The following is a 19,517-nucleotide window of genomic DNA, read 5'->3' as shown; positions in this document are numbered from 1 at the left end:
TATAAAGTTTCAAACTTTGTGAAAGAAATTTGTTTATCTTCATATTGGAAGATATAATTTTTCAAAGATTCACAAGTGTTAGTAGTTTGATTTTTCATTTGAACATTAAAGTTCATATTTTTCCAACCCCCTCTTACTTTGTCAAAATCTCAAGATTAATTTAAATTTATTAAATTAATAGTGAGAACTTGCCTTATTTATGTTGTTGCACCAAGTTAAACCAATTGAATTAATGATTGATTCTTGGAAATTATTTTGGTTGAGTGCACTTTGATAAATTTTATTTTTCAATTTTTTGCTCATTGAATTAGGTCTAAATTAATTTATAATTAAAAATTTGTCACGCAAAATTGGGATTGAAATCCCGAGGCTATGGCACGCAAAACAAGGCAAAAACCTCACTTGGATAGCCAGGCTGCATAGCATCCCGCATGTGGCTGCCAAGGAGGTTGTCCCTATTTGCGCGCCAGCCATGTACGTGGCTGTTGCTTGCTGCCAGCAGCATGGCACGCCAGCAGGTAACAAGTAGCAGCACGGCGCAGTAGTAGCCAGGAGTTGTGCGCGCTGTGCGTGCTGCCATGCTTGGCTGGCCGCGGCTGGTGCAGGCATGAGCATTTTTGGTGCGTGGTATGGTGCTTGATGCGATGAGGCAACCATCCTTAGTGTGTGTGCCTCGTACCAGGAAACACGTGGAAAACGCTACTAGGTGTATGCCTAGATAGTGCTACGGAGGGTGGTCGAGGCACATGCACCAAGCCGCAATGTCCGAGTTATTAGGTGACTTTGGTTTTCATATGGCATGCGCCTAATGCGTGAGCCACTTGAGTGCAGTTTGCTTTGTGTTGGCTTGTTTGCCATTTTATTTACTTTAATTAATCTTGTATATTTTAATTAAATTTGTGGAGGCTAGGCCTCGGTTGTTAGAGACATTGTCAAAATTTAATTTTGGCAAATTTTGGGTTCTACCGGCTTAATTAATTGGATTAATTAAAATGGATGCGGAATTTAGTAGGATCTTCAATTATTAGTTACGTCAATTACATAATCAGTTAAACAACCTTGACTAGTTTTAATTACGCGTGTTAATCGGATTAACCACCTAGACTAGTTACTAGTACAAGCGTGAAATTAATGCACTGTTACATGTTTATCGTTGTAAAATGCATGGGCCATTCACAAATAGTAAATGGATGAATGGAATGTATATTCTCTCATACGTTTTATTAAATGGCAACTAGTGGGACCCAATTATGATAGAAAATACGGATTACGTGCCGTGATGTATTTTTGTAAATCCAAATACGGTCTACGTACCGTTGAGTATTTTTGTACCTTAATATTTACATTAATCCTAATTGTAGATACTAGTAGTTGAATAATTTGGATAAGTCGTGAAGACGGAGGTTCTTAGAAGGGGACATGCTAGTTGCTAATGTGCATCTTACACTTATGCCTTATATATATTTATTCTTGTGCTTATATATGAATGATACGTTAGATGCATGTTTAGGTTTTCAAAATGTTGTGATGATTGGTTAAGTTCACTAAAATTAACCAACATAGAAACCCTAGATCTCTAATAATATTGAGTAAAACTTGTCTTTCCAAAACAACACTTACCAACCGAAAGAGGGTGATGGTTGGCTACGCCAAGGCGAGGTACCATCACTACTCCAAGGAATGTAAGGAACACCGGGTGTGCATGTTGGTTTTGGTTGAACTCATCAGTATAACTGAGGAGTCCTCACATATTGTGGCAAAAGAGATATATCGTCAAGATGCATTGGATGCCACGATTATCTAACCAAGAATGGCTTGGAGCCGTTAGCAAGGCAATGCTTACCTTGAGATAACAAGTGTTAGGACAAGCCAAAGCATGCCTAATTACTCGTTGATCCCTTGGATCTTGGAATCTCCTTTTTTTTACATAATGGGGACAATTTTACGTGTAAATAAGTATTGAAATATGCATGAATTAAATTCAATCTTATTTAAGTATTTTTGAATGGTTTTACATTTCAAATTTTTTCAATTGTAGAATCATGTCTTCAACTATCGACAACAATATGATATTCCAAGAACATCCCGAGAAGTTACCATTTAGCTTGAATTTGATAAACTTCAAGGAATGGGAAGTGGAACTCCATTTGACCATCCGAAATTGCTACTTAGAGCATATCTTGGATACACCCATCCCGAGTTTCTACTCAAAAGGGGTTATGAGCGATGATGAATATGAGGAGTAGAGTTATGATTGCAATAGAGTCTCTCGACTCTTGGCAAACTCCATTCCGGAACAATGGAAGAAAAAATTCTCCAACTACCTTCCGGATGTACTTCTCAAGGCTCTAGAAGATGAGGTCAATCTGAGGGTCACAAAGAGCAGAAAGGGAAACTATGATGGACTTGTGGAAGAAGTGACTAGGTCATTGTCTAAAATGAGGATCAAGCCTCCGCAAGATGGGTGTCTCATCAAAGAGAGGCAAGAAGTATGGGCTAGGGTCTATAGTGTAAGGCTTAGACCCGGGATGCCACTTCAAGCCCATGTGCAAAAGATGACAAGGTTATATTTAACCATCTGGAACTGATTGGTAGACCGGTGTAGGATGATTAAGCGTCTCATATGCTTTTAAGCTCACCCCACTCGGGGTACGTTGCAATTAAGATGAAACTTAATAACAATCGGAACAAACTATCCTACAAGGAAGTTATCTTAGAACTCCAGAAGACCTATTCTTGCAAGGCGACTAAGTTTTCTCTAAAGTCTAAGAAGAAGGAGTTCAAGAACTAGACTAAGATGCTCTGCTTTTATTGTAGTAAGCAAGGCCACTACAAAAGAGAATGTAGCGAGTATCTGGAAGATGAGGCAAAAGGAAAGAAAGCCTCAATCTCAGGTATGATCTTGACACTTGAATGTAAGCAATTTGTATGGTATTAGATGAAGAAACAAAGTGAGCGGCGCTTTTCAAGTGGACATGAGTACAAAAATTGAAGATGAAGAAAATCTATCCGAAGAAAGCTTGTAAGCTCATGTATTTTGTTCAAATTCTAAAACTTGCTAAGTTTAATCTACCATACTTTGATCTTGCGACGTCGGACGTCATTTTAGCCTTGATCACAAGACCTTTTGTTTCATGTCTTTTTTATTTTTATGGAAATTACACTTTTGTGTGTTTAGACTAAATTGTTTATAATGATACCAAAAGATCTAAGACCATGGAGTCAAATCAAACTTACTTGTGGCATTGTCGTCTTGGCCACATTAACATCAAACGCATCAAGAAACTTCTAAAAGAAGGCATTCTAGACTCATTTGATTTAGAATCATTTGATAATTGCGAAGGATGTTTACAAGGCAAGATGATAAAGCAACCATTATCCCAAGTTAAGAGAAAGGGCTGTTGTTATTAAGCCTCAGCTAATACACATTGATGTGTGTGGGCCAATGATTACACCTGTAAGGATTGGTTATCGGTATAACTTGGACCAACTTGGACCTTCCATATGGTGACACGTGTCAAGCAGATACAGCTCCTAATTTGACGTGTTTGATAACCCCAAGTGGACCAATGACAGAGCGGCACGTGTCGCCCTAGGAGGCGCCTAAATGGCCTTTCAAGATGTGTGACACGTGTCACTCAGATATCCCCTCTAAAAAGACGGCCTTCAAGATCCAAACTTTGAGGCGCCGCAAAACGGCGTGCCTTAAACCCTAGGTTATCAAACCCTAGGGAGGGAACACTTCCCAAATACCCTATAAATAGGGACATTCCCCTCATTTATTAGGGGACGTCACGTTACATTAATTAGTACAAATATTATTGAGCTGTACTTCTCAAGAAACATACAGTACCTGAGCTTGGAATCCGAGCAGATAACTTAATTTCCGCACGTTTTATTTCGAATACCGTACTAACTTAATCTTCGAAGGCGGACCACTGACCATTGGATGCTCAGTTTGCTTTGCGGGTACATACATAAAAAACCCCGAAACAATTGGTGCCGTATGTGGGGCGAGTACTTTAAAGATGGCTTCCCAAGAACAATATGTGCCGCCTCCACAGACCACTTGACCTCTGGAATAAATAGAGGTTAAGACGGACCATGTCTCAAGAGACGACGGAGACGTCAAAACCTACGTGGCCCAAGATGGGTCACTGATCTCTAAGCGCCTCCTTCACAAAGACAGGCGGGAGCGCAATGCTAACCAGGGTGAACCTAATAGGCCCCCTAGACCCTCAAGTAAGCTCTCGGGGCAACCCATGATGCCTTCAAGGTGGCAAGATCAGCCCAAGTCACTCGTGATGAGCTCATGAAGTTTATGAGTAGCCTTAAGGGTGAAATTAAGGGACTAATTGATAGAATCAAATTAATAATAGTAGGTTTTTGTTTCTAGAGAGATAAACTCTAGCTTCTCTCTAACCCTTTGGAGAAGGATTCGGTGGTTGCCTTCATCTGATTCGTTCTTCAAAGGGTTAGATAGGGGAACCAGTTTTCTTGTTCTTCAATTTCTCCAAAATACAAACCCTAAGGGCTTTTGGAACTCGGATCTGTTCTTCGACCTTCGATCAAGATTGAAGAAGGGTTCGTTGTTCCGGCAATAATGTTGGGTGAATCGGCTGATGGAAGGTGTTTTGGGTCAAACCGAATTCCTTCTTCGATTTTCTGGGTTCCTCGCTCAAGATTGAAGAAGGGTCTGAGTTTGTTGTTCTGGCGGCTGTTTTGGTTGAATCGGTTGCTGGGCGGTGTTTCGGGTCTATTCTTTTTCCCAGCAACCAGAAATTGAAAGTGTTGATTTTTCCTTCGTTGGGCTATTTCGGGTTTTTGGGGCTTTGATTTTCCAAATCAAACCCTCAATTTTGTGGATTTTTGTTCAACGATTGATGTCGGTTTCTGATCTATTTCGCCAGTGACTGGTTTTCTTTTCAGTTCCTTTTCGCTGGTGTTGGATCTAATTCAGTGGGTTTGGGGTGCGTTTTGAAGTGGTCGGCAAGTTTGTAGGCTCGTCGGTTTTTTTCTATCCCTTATTTAGTGTTATGTTGTCGGGGTCCTATTGAGGTAGTTCGTCGGCAACGGCTGGATGCTGGTGTTGTTTTTCTGGGTTCGGCGCTTGTAGACACCTAAAAATGTCTCCCCAAAACCAAACCCGATGATGAACAACCTTTCACCGCCATTATTGGTCGGGTTGAGCATTTAATCTTGGAGTGCTTAAATCCATATTTCCATTTCATAAACCAACCCAAATTCTAGCCCATTTTCCCAAACCATAACTTATTTTCCTCTTTTCGTGTCTTTAAACCCAAAATAATTCATTTCGTGTCCTTTAAAATCATTCATTCCGTGTCCTTTTTATAAAAACGTTTAATCTAGTTTATTTTGGTCCATAATCTGGGTCCAATGATTGAATAGCTGGATGGGGATTTAAAAGTGCTTTCCAACGATATATTATAAGCCCAAATCCGAATTATAACGAATAAGTTATGGCCAAAATATTAAAATGAGCCCAAACCGAAACTAAGCCCACCGTACCTACGACCCAATGATCATATAGAGGGTCCAAATTATTTAATCCAAATCCTAAAACAAATAGTATTAATTGGAAGATTCTACAAGTTTCTACAAGATCCTAATTATTCTTTTTGAAAAGATAAGATTAAAGAGTTTGAAATTGAATAAAACTCCTTTTTTTTTAAAGACCTAATTCTATCCGAATTGAAAGACTTTCAAAGATAGACAGATATTATTTTAGTGACTCATAGTTTTTATCCAAATTTTATATGGTTGGATAGCCCTTGAAATTATCTTTCCAATGATATATTATAATATCAATTCCGAGCTATAACGGAAAAGATATGAATAAAATGTCAAACTCTATCCAAAACTAACGCCGTCTCACTATTTCGGCTATATATTTTGTTATACAAAATATTTTAATCTGATTCTAATTGGGTTAGAAATTAGACTTCAAGAGCCTTCCAACGATATCTTATTCATCTTATTCAAATTTTTGGATCAAAAGATATGATAAAAACAAAAATCGCAAAAACTGCTGTCTATCGCAAGAGTTTTAATCCGATTCAAACTCGATCTTTTCTTGATTTTTCGACCCTGTTTTTTCCCTATAAATAGAGGTCATATCACCCCTTTTTCAATCATCAACAAGCTTGATCATAAAATCCTTCTCTCTTCCTCTCTTTTACACCAAAATTCTTCTCTCTCTCTCTCATATTCTAAGCCTTAAACCTATATTCCTAATTACACCATTCTTCCCTTAAGCACTCCAAGGAGTTTATACTAAACCCGAGGTTTCGTCCTTAAACCAAGGCGTAAACGGTATAAATAACTGAGGGTTTGGACCAAATCAAATCTATATTAATTTAATTTATATTTCATTTGCTTTATATTTTTTAATTGAAGTTACTAACAGTTTATTCATGATGTAGCAATTTAAAGGAACGCGCAGAATGTGAGTAATTTATTAATTTAATTACTCTTATTTTATTTTAATATTGCTAGTATCATGATTAGGTTAATTTTATATTTGATTTGACTAACATTATTATTGTTGAATTGCTTCCAATATTAATGTTTATTCTATTATACTTTATTGATCACTATATTGCATGTTTAAAGGGAATATGTAATTGGAAATCACGCCTAATAAGATAATTTGGACAACCGGTTTAGGTTCCTTTTTAATCTTGTTGTTAATTCAAGTGATCACAATATTTTAGAATTATGTGTTGCATTAATATTAAACCAATTTAGCTTAATGATAGTTTGGAGCAAATTGAATCTTTTTTAGGATGCCTTTGAGGTCACAGGAATCACTTTTCACTATAAGAATAGATTAGAAGCCAATACGGGCGAATGTGACTCCATGACTCACTTCGTACCATCATACCCGATCCTCCTTTCGTGGTTCCGAACCATATGGAGTTAGTAATCTCATGGATTATGAATGGGGTGTAACCTTCACGGGTCAATCGTTGTTGCCTATCGTTGTCCCTTATCGTGGTTGCCTTTTTATGATCCGTGAACGGTTTACAAGTTCCTTAAAAAATTTGTTGGCGGCTCCCTACTTTCCTTGTCCCTAATCGTATTATGTCAATTCCCACTTTCTATGAGTGCCTAGCATATTCACCACATGCTTTTACGTAGGCGCACTTCAAACGACGCCTATGAGCCTGGTTGATAATGGCTCTGCAATCAATGTGTGCCCACTCCGTACTGCAAAGAAGTTGGGCATAAAGAATGAAGAATTGACTCCCTCTACTCAAGGGATTCACGCTTATGATAATACTCGTCGTCAAGCCGTGGGTACTATCATACTAAACATAACTACTGGGGCCATTGAACGTCGCACCAAGTTTCAGGTGGTAGACATTAAGGCCTCATTCAATCTGTTGTTAGGACGCCCTTGGCTTCATGATCTAAAGGCGATTCCATCATCGTTACACCAGAAGGTGAAAGCCATAGTTGGAGGGGTTTCAATTACCATTGATGCTTCTCCCATGCGCATCCATCGACACTCCTATCGTCCATGTCGAACATGACGAAGATCTTTGGGGGTTTTCACTCGATGATGTTCTTATGATCGAAGAAGAGGAAAAGTGTCATCTCGACTTCGATCCCTATTCAAACACCAATATTAATGCCATTATGAAGAAGCAAGGGCATTTCCCTGGAATGACCCTCGGGCTCAAAAAGAAAATGACTGAAATTTGGGGTCATCCTGGTGCACTCAAGAAGGATACTTTTGGCTTGAGATTCAAGCCAACAAAAGAAGATGTGAAACAAGCCCTCTTGAAAATGAAGGCTCGCAACAATGCTCGAATCATGAAGACGGAAATGGCCATGGATCCATATCCATTAACCCTCAATGGCCAGTACATCAAAAAAGGGGAAGACTTCCCATGCTATGAAATCCCTGAGCCATTCGTCCACGACGGGAAGCGTGAACCAGGATTCGAGATGTTCCTCTATTGTGACTTTCTTGATGAAGACGAAAAGCTCTTCACAACTAAGAAACCAGCTAGCCCAAGCTCTGATGATCTAGGCATTAACCTTCTTTTTGGAATGGAGATGAATGAATCTAAGCCCGTCTACAATGATAATTCCGAGCTAGTTCAAGCTGTTATAGAAAAAAAAAGATTTTGACCTCTCCAAGTTAATCGTCCAAGCTGATAATATTTCAAAGGGATGGCGCAAGACATTGAGGATCACTACGCCAAGCGGAAAGAAGTTGGAAATAACTGCTAGCGAAGGTCCTATGTTTGATGAGTCTGAGTCGTCTGGGTCCAAGTCCGAGTCTGAGTCTAAGTCTGTAGACGAGTCCTTAGAGTCTGAGGCCGACCATCTTTCTGCTATAGAGTCCAATCCTGAGTCTCTTGGTGAGTCTTCTCTTTCCGGTGAGGTCGCAGCTGACCTTGCCCCTCTTGATGTATTAATCGATGAATTCAATAAAATGAGTACCTTTGCTTACGATGCGTGTCATTCCCCTAGCCCTGATCAATATTGCTTTGCTAATGATAAAAATGACAAAGAAATATTAAAAGCAATGGAAGAACACGAAAAGAAAACGACAGTTATTGAAGATACAGAAACAATTAATATTTCCAATGATACGACTGTTAAAGAAGTAAAAATTAGGTTAATACTAAGTCAAGATGAACGCAAAGAGCTAATTAACTTACATAGTGAATTTGTTGATTTATTTGCTTGGTCATACCAAGATATGCTAGGAATTGACAGGGATATAGCTCAACATACGATACCACTCATTCCATGTATGAAGCCTGTCAAACAAAAGCTGCGCCGTATGAAACCGGATGTGGCTCTCAAAATCAAAGAAGAAATCAGAAAGTCGTTGGCCGCAGGTTTCATCAAAGTATCCAAGTATCTAGATTGGATAGCAAATGTGGTTCCAGTTTCAAAGAAGGATGGAAGGGTCAGAATGTGTGTTGATTACAGGGACCTCAAAAAAGCAAGCCCGAAAGATGGGTTCCCTCTACCTCACATTGACATTCTGGTTGATAACACAGCAAACCATGAACTCCTATCGTTCATGGACGGCTACGCCAGATATAATCAAGTATTGATGGCTGAAGAAGATATGGAGAAAACAACATTCATCACACAATGGGGTACATATTGCTATACTGTAATGCCATTCGGGTTGAAAAACGCAGGTGCCACCAACCAAAGAGCAGCTACAGCATTGTTACATGATATAATGCACAAAGAGGTGGAGCTCTATGTCGATGATATGATCGTTAAGTCTAAAGATCGCCCAAGCCACATCATTGCACTTCGCAAGTTCTTTGAAAGACTCCGCAAGTACAACATGAGATTAATTCCAGCAAAGTGTGCATTCGGAGTCACATCAGGCAAATTACTTGGATATGTGATCAGTTCTTGAGGGATTGAAATAGATCCCACAAAAGTCGAGGTATATTCAAGAAGGTTGCAATATATAAGTAGGTTCATATCGAGGTTTTATTGGAGGTTGCAATATATAAGTAGGTTCATATCGAAACTCACGGCGATATGTCAACCTATATTCAAGAAGCTTAAGAAAAATGTCCCAGTCACATGGGATGACGATTGCCAAAAAGCTTTCGACAAAATCAAAGAGTACCTGGCAAACCCACCCGTGCTAGCGCTAGCAATACCTGACTTTCCTCTTCGACTCTACCTTACGGTCACAAGAGAAACGATGGGGGCAATGCTAGCACAAGAGATTGAAAGCAAGGAGAATGTAATCTACTACTTGAGTAAGAAGCTTCAAGGATATGAGACACGATACACACCACTTGAAAAGTTGTGTCTCGCACTTGTGTGGGCCGCACAGAAACTAAGACATTACATGCTCACTCATACAGTGCATGTCGTGTCCAAGATGGATCCTCTCAAATACTTGTTCGAAAAACCAACACTCAATGGCAGATTATCAAGGTGGATAGTCAATCTTGCTCAGTTCGACTTGAAATTTGTACCACAAAAAGCCATCAAAGGTTCTGCGGTTTCTGACTTCTTAGCGGACTTTCCGCTAAAAGAAGTTGAGAAAGAAGAAGATGAGTATGATTTCCCTCACGAAGATTTACTCATGACCGAAGATGATAGCTGGACGCTCTATTTCGATGGAGCTTCAAACCAAAAAGGTTGTGGTGTAGGAGTCTTGCTCGTATCACCCAATGAGGAACATATCCCAATTTCCATGAAGCTCGACTTTGATGTCACCAACAATGCCGCAGAATATGAAGCATGTATTTTGGGGTTAGAAACAGTTTTCGCCTTGGGAATTCAGAAGCTCAGAATCTACGGTGATTCTTCACTAATCATTAACCAAATCTCCAAGAGATGGAAGGTGAGAAGTGAAAGTCTCGGTAGGTATCAAGCTCATCTGGAAACTCTCACGGAGCAACAAGATGAAGTGGAATATACGTACTTGCCTAGAGAGGAAAACCAGTTCGCCGACGCACTAGATAAATTAGCATCAATGGTGCGAATTCCAATGGATACAATCAGAATGTTGTTGACCATAGAAAGAAGAAATGAACCGGCTTACGTTCACGCACTCGATGATGAACAGGAATCACGAGAAGAAGATGAAGAGCCATGGTATACAGATATTCTTAATTATGTGACAAGAGGAGAATACCCTCCTAATACTGATAAAAGGGCACGCCGTGCTCCTGGCCTCACAATATATGCTCATTAGGGGAGAACTCCACAAGAGGACTACAATAGGGAGAAATCTCTTATGCATAGCCAAGAAAGAAGCACACAGAACCATGGAAAATCTTCATGCCAGTATATGTGGAACGCACATGAATGCGAAGATGTTAGTCCAAAAGATTCAACGACAAGGTTATTATTGGACTACTATGGAGAGAGATTGTCATGAATACGTCAAGAACTGTATGAAATGTCAAGTTTACGCAAATTTATAGCACGTTCCACCTTCGCTTTTCTACACATATACTTCTCCATGGCCTTTCTCCACTTGGGGCATCGACATCATTGGAAAAATAACGCCACCAGGACAAGGGGGGCATGAATTCTTCCTCGTAGCAATGGACTATTTCACCGAATGGGTCGAAGCTGCCTCATATGCTAAGCTAACGGCGAAACACGTAGCTCAATTCATTGAGAAAAATATCTTATGCCGCTATGGGGTACCTCATGAGATGATCAGTGATAATGGAAAACATTTCCAAGCCGAATGCGCGGAATTATTACAGAAATATCATATCAAACATCACAGATCATCACCTTACATACCACAAACAAATGGTGCAGTCGATTCGGCCAACAAAAATGTGAAAACTATCATCGAAAAGATGACAGAAATTTACAAGGATTGGCTAAGTAAGCTATATTTCGCCCTTTGGGGTTATCGAACCTCTGTTCGTACATCAACGGGGGCTACCCCTTTCTCTTTGGTCTATGGAGTTGAAGTTGTACAACCAATAGAGCTTAAAATCCCTTGTCTCCGAATCGCGTTGGAATGTCAACTAGATGAAGTCAACTGGATTAGAGCAAGATATAATGAACTAGTCTTACTCGATGAAAAACGCTTGGCATCTTTGCATCATGTCCAAACCTACCAACAGCGTATGGCGCGAAATTTTAATAAAAAGTCAAAACTAGGAACATCAAAGAGGGTGACCTGGTGCTTAAGGCACTTCACAAAAATGTGTTGGATCCAAGAGGAAAATTCAGACCCAATTGGTCAGGCCCGTATATTGTTAAAGCCATCTTGTCTGGCGGAGCGACACAATTGGTAGACATGGACGGTAACGGTTTCCATAATTTAAACAACTTGGATCAACTCAAGAAATTCTATGCCTAGTCGCATGGGTTCAGACCCAGTAGAGCTACGTTAGGCCTGATTCTTTTTTAAAGATACGTAGGCAACCCCTCAAGGGGTCCCCACCACTTAAAAAAAATAAAATCCTCCCTCCGTTGATCAAGTATACGCGTCGGTTCAGCATTGCGTCACGACGAAAAAAAGGGGGGGGGGAGTTTTTCCGCGACACGGGAATGTCCACCGTGTCACAGCACAGTCCAGCGTGGCACGGTGGACCTGAGCAAAAAAAAAAGGGGGAGTTTTGCCGCGACACGGGAATGTCCATCGTGTCACGGCACAGTCCACCGTGGCACGGTGGACCTGAGCACAAAAAAAAGGGGAGTTTTACCGCGGCACGGGAATGTCCACCGTGTCACGGAACAATCCACTATGGCACGGAGGACCTGAGCACAAAAAAAAACGGGGGGTAGTTGTGCCGCGACACGGGAATGTCCACTATGTCACGGCACAGTCCACCGTGGCACGGTGGACCTGAGCAAAAAAAAAAAAAAAAAAAAAAGGGGAGTTTTGTCGCGACACGGGAATGTCCACCGTGTCACGGTATTGTCCACCGAGGAACGGTGGACCTGAGCGAAAAAAAAATAAATTGTGCCGTGACGCGGGAATTTTAAACATGTCACGGAATTTTTTACCGTGGCACGCTGGAATTTCAAATTTTCTGATTTTTTTTAGTGAGGTAGTCTTTGCGAAGTCATTTAATTGTTCGATGTTTTTATTTTCATTCTTCCATTGCGTCCGACTCCTTGACTCGGATATAAAAAATAAAAAAATCATTGTAATTTTTTAAGGCTAAAATAAATATGCTATTATTATTGAAATAAATGTGACTACAACTATTGGCATCATGCGCCTTATTTTAAAAAATTATAAATCATAAAAGCAAAGCAATATTCATCTAATACCTCTTTACTTTAGGAACCTCATTCTCTTTTTCAACTAGGTCGGCCTTCACCATTAATGTGTCTTTTGTAGCCCGAACCGTCACACCCCTAGTCGAACTTTCGCCCCTTTCACCTTTCTTAAAATTCTTTGATTGTTTCTCTCTATAAACAATCTTCTCCTTACCCTTCCCTTTCACATCATTCTTCCTTTTCGGTATTGTAGGAGTCTTAAACTCAATTCCTTGTGTTCTTGGACCTAGACGATCTTTAGGAGGTGCTTTCTTATTTCCAAGACGGCTCTTCAAATTTGATTTGCGTGATCCGACTCGTTCCCTCCTACTTCTAGGATTCAACCATGCCTTGTATGCACTTGATAAAGTAGGAGGAGCTTGAGTAGTTGCAAACACGGTCCACAAAGGTTTTCCAATTCAATAAGTCTCGTATTTGTGAACATTACTTTCATGCAACGTTTCTTCACGAGGACTATCGTTATAGCGTAGAACTACTTGTTCAAGTCCATACTGTCGCATCAGTCGAGAGGGACAATAAAAAGTCAGTCTTGAGATACTAGGAAACCGACAATACGGAGTATCATTCGTACCAACCATCCTAGAAATTTTTCCAGTCTTCATACTACATGTTCACAGAGTAATTCTTCTTCCTGCGGAAAAGATCGTTAGGGCCATATTTTTCAATATCGTCGGGGGCTTCGAATAGTTCTAAACGCTCCATCAACCAAATCTGGAAAAAAAAAAAATGCAGATTCCACCGTGACACGGTAGATGCCACCGTGACACGGTGCCTATTTTGTGTCACGGGGGCTTCTCAGAGCGTGTTCTTACCTGCAGCAGTACTAAAGAGCCCATCCTGATGGCTTTCCGGTCAGCTTTTTCTTCGTCAAGGCCACATAATGTTTCTCCAAGGCACGTAGGAATAGGAGACCTCCCAGATTCAACATGTTCAAGCACAGACGCTAAACAAGCATGTCCTACCCTACCGTTTGCAGATAAAAGCTTGCTAAACATGCAAAAAATATATGCCCTTCTACGGTATACATGATAAGACTCAAAGATAGGGGGATTGAAATATAAATTTGCAAGTTTTTCTAAGTCTACCTCATTACCACACACAATTCTATTTAAATCTGGATCTGTTAGATTCAGATGGCGTTCAAAGTCTTGGTAATAATACTCCCGTAGGGTAGGCATGGCAATAAGATTTCTGGCAGGAAATCCAAAGATGGCACCGAATTCCTCCGGCAGGGGACAGATTTCATCGTAATCAAATTTAAAACAATGTGTTTCTGGACTCCAATAATCTAATGTTGCCCTAAGAAATTCATGTTCAATCGCTACATGCCTCAGGGCTAGTAAACCCCTGACATGAAACAATTCTAACTCTCTTTTGTTAGCATTGGCCAAAGAATAAGACCAATAGCGCAATGTATTATAAAAATTCTGAAACATTATTATTGAAATATGAAATTCTAATTATTTTGTGTTTCGTAATTATGCGTATCACGGATATCCTAGTCCTATTTTATAGTAAAAGCGCTCGGAACTACTCAGAAATTATCTTTCCATACGCGTAAACCACACCGGATTTTTTTTAATATTTTATCTTCACCGTTTATTCTTCTGTTTTTCGAGAGTTTCATTCCTAATAAAATCCTCAACTTTATTTTAATTCTTTTATTTTATTTTTATTTTATGTTTTTTATTTTATTTTTTCTATTCAATATTTTTTAGTATTTTATTCATTTTATTTCTATTTTTTCTTTATTTATTCTATTTATTATTTTTTTCTTGTCTTTTTATTTCTTTTTCTTTTGGGGAAGGTCGGTACCCTCCACTTACTCCACTTACGTTTTTTTTCGCGTCATTAATAAATACACAATCACACACAATGAGTCTCAAGCACACACTAACACACACTAATAAATACATAAAACTGTGAATAATGTACAAAATGAGTCATAATAAATAAGCAGCGTCAAGTGTCATCACAGTATGTACAAATAAAGACCCTCGGTAAAAAATCTGCAGAACTAGAAGAATTAGGAAGAGTATCATCTCCAGCCTGTGAATATGGGAACGGTGAGCCAAAGAGTCCCGCCATCATCCGAGTACGAGGAGTAGTATCCGTACTAGTCCCTATAACTCCAGTAGCAGTCAAACTCAAAGCAGGACCCGTCCAACCGGCAAACGGTGTAGACTGAATCAAAGAAATGGGAATCGTCGATGGAGGCATCGTCCCATACACCGGAATTGAAAACAAGCCCGACACCAGTGGAGGAATCCCAGACGACAGAGCTGAAAAAAAGTCAGGATCCACGGGAGTCAAAACTGGCCTGAACTCAGGCTATGAAGGCTGTGAAAACGATTGTCGCTGCCTCTGACCCTGACCCTGAAAGCGCTGGGAAGGCTGAGGCTGCTGAAACGGCTGAGAAATCTTAGGATCCCGCGGAGACTAAGAATGCCGATGAACCTCAGGAGATCGTCTACCACTAGGCTCCCCCTCGTCCGAGCCTCTATGCTTCGAGCGCGAGCGGGACCTCTGTTTCTCCTGAAGGATACCAAATCAAAAGACGTCAACAATGCAAAATAAAACAAATGGTAGAAATGGAAGAAAGTGAACATACCTCAAAAACATCGCCAGAACTGCTCCGACAACTCGCACCACGCCGAAGCTTGATGATGCAGTACTTCAGAGCATCAACCAGCTTCATGAATCCCATCATCTCCGCGCGGTTACGCTGAGAACAAAACAAAGAAAAAATCAGTAACAATCGGAGTTAGGAGGGATGAATAATGCATCAAAAGCTTACCGGCTCAAATACCTCAGGCAAATACTCCTGCGCCTGTCTGAAACCTTCTAGCGCGTCAGCAATATGGTCCTCAGTAATACCAATCGGCCCTAGGTAGCAGAAAGATTGAGGAGGAATCTCAATCCTCCCCACGAGGCGAACAGTCGTTTGAAAATACGATCGAATAATCAAGTTATTCGACTATTTAAATAGAGACTAGCGATAAAAATCCTCAAAAGAAATCATACCTCATGAAGGCGGGGTGGAGGAGCCAGAGAGGGAAGCAAGTCTTGCGCATAATCACCATCCATGTGCACAAGCTCCTGCCAAGGAAAAGTGTAGCGCTCTCCCATGTTTATCAACTCCCTGAGCAAGCGAGAGTCCAGCATCGACTCCGGTGGAGATAAGGGCACCACAAAGCGATCACCACTGTGCTGACGAACGACACGCTTCCCCAAATACCAGACAAAGCGTCCGGTACCAACTAAAACTGTGCGGTACGCTGAAAGCTGCAAGGCCTTGGGTAGATTAGTCATCCCAGCCCAAGGACGATACTAGACATCAATAGCAACCTGAAAACAATAAAAAGTTGCAATGAAGCACCGGAAATAACGTCAAGAGAGAAAGTAATAGGCTACAAAAGTAATTCTTACGCCAACAGAAGAGGTGCCTCGGCATAACAGCCCGCGCAACACAGAGACAGACTCCACCCGTTACTCTCCTCGGTCACGCCAGCTGGCCCCGACAGGGAAGTCATGAACTGCTCCACGACGCCGTCGAGGAGCCAATCCTGGGAAGTACTCGTAGAACCATAGGTGCAATTAAAGGTAATCTTTGAGCACATGAGTCGAACAAATTAAAGTAAAACAAGAAGAGGAAAGGAGCGTCACCTCTACGACTCTCTATAAACCGTAGACAGTGACAGGGGACTCGTCGTTCAGCTGCCTACAGCCATGACATAACGACAAGAGAAGGTCGGCATATCCGAGGCTAGCCCAGCTCAAGGATCCTATCTCACTGATCGTGACTAAATAAGGGAGGTAGCGAAGGAGTGCACGCGAGATCTTATCAGGAGAAAGAGTCATGGAAATGAGAATCAAAATGAAGATCCGCACTCGCTGCTCAGGTGATGTCTCCTCCATGTCAAAACCACGGGCTAGAACCGAAGCCAACTCTGATCGCCCGCTCCTAGGACCACCTCGAGGCACTGGCTAGATCCTGATATGCTGAACGATCGGACCTAACAAATCAGCTGCCTCAGCCGCTTCCTAAGAAAGATCAGACTTTTGTGCTACGACCCGGTCAGTGAAGCGTAGACCGCTAATCATGCTAAAGTCCAGAGGCGTCACTGTCATCTCCCCCCAAGCAAAGTGAAAGGTGTTAGTAGTATCCCAAAAATACTCCAAAAACGCGCGAACGACTGTCGCACCACAATACCAGGGGCTGCGAAACCCTAAGACCGCCGAATAAAAGTCCACTAAACCAACTTATTCCCATAAGGCGTTCGTAGCAGGATCCCTCGTGATAATCCGGTGAAGTCGAGGAATCAAATCTCCGGCTCCAGAACCGTGGTGGAAAAGCGTGCCGTCAACTATGCCGGCAAGTGGGCGATGAGAAACGTGGTTCTCACTATAGAAAACCAACTGGTCTGAAGTCCACGGAGGTGGAACCCACCTACCTCTACCCGTAGAAGCCCGAGGCTCAGACTCTAAGGCGTCGTCATCCATACCCTCGGGAATCGTGGGATTGTCCTCCCAAAAAGCCTAACGCCGGCCATGGGTAGAAAGATCGCGATCCCGTCGTCTGGGCATGCTATTATAAAAATAAAAATCTAAATGCTTAGCATCATTTCCTAAGACATTTAGTTATTTATATTGAGTTGCATTTTAATAAAAAATCTAAATGCTTAGCATCACTTCCTAAGTTATTTAGTTATTTATTGCATTATACGCTAAATTTTTACCTCAAGGCTAAAAATTAGCGAAATAATGGAATTATTTATAGTATTTAGTTTCTCCATGACGAACTAATACTATGTTCTCCTAATTGCATGATACTATGTTCTCCATGACAATGTAGTACATACACAACACAAAACATGTTTTAAAATTGCACAAAAACAATAGATCGACGCATCATAGCATATTTTACAGGATCTACAACCAACATGTCATCATTTCAAGTGCAAAAGAACAACATGAACAGCAAGGAACACCATTTACCACAAGTAGTACCAAAAATGGTGATTTGCTCAATTCTTCACCAAATCATGCAATTTTTGTCTCAAATCGCTCACAAACACACATACACAAGTAAATTCATGGCAAGAATTTCAACATAAACCTCAAAATCAAAAAATCCCCAAATTGATTTTTAAGGGTTTTTACATGAAATTATTTGAAGCAAATTTGAGACAAAAATCAAAGGAAACTTACATAGATCCTTGTGGAGAACCAAAAATGAAGAAAGTAAGAAAAATTTAGAGCCAAATTGATGAAAGTTCGAGCTCCAAAATTCGCAAAAACCCGAAAATACCAGAGCAGCTGCCGCGACACGGTCAGCTGACACCACGACACGGTAACAAAGTACCGTGCCACAGATCACAAATACCGTGTCACGGTGATTCCAGGAGTCGCCGGAGCTCCGATTAAAACCAACAACAGAACAACAGTGAACAGCAGCGAAAGCAAAAGAAAAAAAAAGGAAACCTGCAGAACCACCGTCGTGTCACGGGAAGGAACTCTGTCTGCCAGGAAAACACTCCGAGCGCCGGTGATCCTTGCCGTAGCTCAGTAATTTGAGCAGAAGAAAAAAAGAAAATTGAGAAGAGGAAGTGCGAAAATAGCAAGAAAATGGCAGAGAGCAGTTTTAATTTAAAGCCAAAAAAAGCGTCCCGTTTCATCCCGTTTCTCGTGTGATGGCTTCCGTTACCATGTAATGGTAACATATTGACATGGCGCACGTGGTTTGAACTGGTCAAAGATGCCAGTTGACTGATTTGCAGCCAACAGATTTCCCGCGTCACGGAAATTTGCTCCGCGTGACGGGGATCCCTGCCGTGTCACGAGAATCCTTTTTTCATGACACGGTGGTCCTGCTCCTGCCTTGCACGTCCCTTGAAGCTATTAGCGAATATTCCTAGCAATTTGACCAAAATTGCACGATTTTCCACGCAAATTGGACAGTTAATTTTTTCATTAAAATTACGCGAAAAATTCTAACTGACGGTTAAAGGGTATCAAAGTTATTGTTTTGCCCCTAGGAAGCGTCAAAAAAAAAATTTTAAACGCCTAATATGGTCGGATAATCGACTTGAAGGTGTGAATCATCTGCGGCCCACGTTCGGGGATAATCGAACCATCATGCACTTGCAAATTTTAGCGATTACGGTAGTTGTCGGCTTTCCCTAAGCATGGAAAGCGTTATCGGTGGATTTTTCTTCAAGTATAGAAAACCGCCAAGTCGGCTTTCCTCAAGCATGGAAAGCGTTATCGGTGGATTTTTCTTCAAGTATAGAAAACCGCCAAGTCGGCTTTCCTCAAGCATGGAAAGCGTTATCGGTGGATTTTTCTTCAAGTATAGAAAACCGCCAAGTCGGCTATCCTCAAGCATGGAAAGCGTTATCGATGGATTTTTCTTCAAGCATAGAAAGCCGCCAAATTCCTTTGTCGGCTTTCCTCAAACATGGAAAGCATTATTGGTGGATTTCTTCAAGCATAGAAAAACGCCAAAATCATATGTCGAATTTCCTCAAGCATGGAAAGTGTCATCCGGTAGGTTTCTTCAGGCTTAGAAAGCTACCAAACTCATCTGTCGGCTTTCCTCAAGCATGGAAAGCATTTCAACAAAAGTCATCCGGTGGATTCCTTCAAGAATAGGAAGCTACCAAACTCATTTGTCACCGATACACTGGTGCCAGATACGTATTCTATGCTTTTACTCTTTTATCTGTGGA

The sequence above is a fragment of the Chenopodium album genome, chromosome 1 (assembly GCF_948465745.1).
Source record: "Chenopodium album chromosome 1, dcCheAlbu1.1, whole genome shotgun sequence".
In the NCBI taxonomy this organism is placed as follows: domain Eukaryota; kingdom Viridiplantae; phylum Streptophyta; class Magnoliopsida; order Caryophyllales; family Amaranthaceae; genus Chenopodium; species Chenopodium album.
Note: the sequence above shows the minus strand (reverse complement) of the source record.